Below are 1,671 nucleotides of genomic sequence, written 5' to 3'. Positions count from 1 at the left end.
GACTAATGACAACAATGAAAAATTTATTAATTTATTAATAACAATGAGTGCAAATTCAGATTTCAAAAAACCTTCTTGATAATACTTTCTTTTTCTGAAGAAAGAAAATGTCTTGTTAGATCTCATAAGATCATCATTAATTTTTTCTTTGTGATATAGTCAGCAAGGAGCTTATACTAGGAGTAGAATTATCGTCTCTGTCATTTCCTTATTGTCTACATGTACTTAAATGATTAATATTCTTTTTGATCCACAGCTTATTTACAGAAAAACTTTAAAAGCTACATGTCCATTTTGAAATGGTTAACTTAAACCAGAAAATATAGTCTGGAAATGTACTGAACTGTGTATATATATACTGCAGTAAATTGCAGTGTCCAGTCAGGGAGAAAGAGAGGGTGCCACTGCTAATTCTCCATACTGTGAATTGTTCTTTCTTCCTTTAGGATATCCAGATTAGTTACTGATATGTGTCAATTTTTATACTAAACACTAGTAAATATTAATTCCTTTTGATTTTTAAGATAAAAATATTTGTCAATAAAAGTTTTAATAGCTTCTTCCTGTATCTCAGGGGATACACTTTTGCACTCTTAAGAGGTATGCACATCTCATTTAGAGACCCTAGACTTAAAAGATCAACACAAATATCACATATCTATCAACTTGATATTAATTCTAAAGAGGGCTAAGTTTGTACAAAATATTAAAAGGCCCTGATGATGATAAAGCCTTTGATAAGCCTTTATTCCAGAGGTTCAAAGCTTGTTTTACTTTGTGCAACATCAAAGTGTTTGGATACTGAATTATAAAGCTACTATGGGATTTTCTCTTAACAAAAATGATACCTGCCTTAATATATTTTGATGTATTTAGATCTAAAACATTTCTGACAACAAAAATTAAGGAAGAAAATATATGACAGATCTTAAAGTGTTGAAGGACAGATTTCATCTCCTACTTACTGGAAATTCATTATAGCTTCCACATCTAGTAGTATTGCCACCTAGAAAACTAAATAAATGCTGTACAAAATATATTAAAAATATTTTTAAAGGTGCTGATGAGATAGTAAGAAGATAAAGATTCCTGAAAGATCAAACACTAAGTGAAAGAAGAGACTCAGAGGGGCAAGCAGAACACCCTGAAGCCAGTTGAACCTCAGTGACTTTGAGTTTTAATTTTCACACTGTGGACAGGAGACAAAACATAGGACCTACTCAGAGAGGAATTTAATTAGGAGACCTCTGACATAAAACCAAAGTCTCAAAGAGTTATAGCTTCAGATTAAGAGTAAAAATACAAAAACCTGAATTCCCTGGAAATGGTATGAAAAATGACCTCTTTCAAGTCTTGGTGATGAGAAGAGGAGAAAAAAATCTGAGTATCCTTAGAAAGCACTCAGTCTTCTTTATGGTCCAATTTTCACATCCATACATGACTACTGGAAAAAAACATAACTTTGACTATACGGACCTTTGTCATCAGAGTAATGTCTCTGCTTTTTAATATGTTGTCTAGGTTTGTCATAGCTTTTCTTCCAAGGAGCTGAGTATCCTCAGCTACTTGCCTAAGTTTGAAGTCCTACCCATACTATCTGGGTTGGCTGAAAGCCTAAAAACCAATAATTAGGTGTAAAGAGATACCAGGTAAGCCAACCGACATATCTAG

The sequence above is a fragment of the Cervus canadensis genome, chromosome 7 (genome assembly GCF_019320065.1).
Source record: "Cervus canadensis isolate Bull #8, Minnesota chromosome 7, ASM1932006v1, whole genome shotgun sequence".
Taxonomy (NCBI): Eukaryota; Metazoa; Chordata; class Mammalia; order Artiodactyla; family Cervidae; genus Cervus; species Cervus canadensis.
This window is presented reverse-complemented; position numbering follows the sequence as displayed.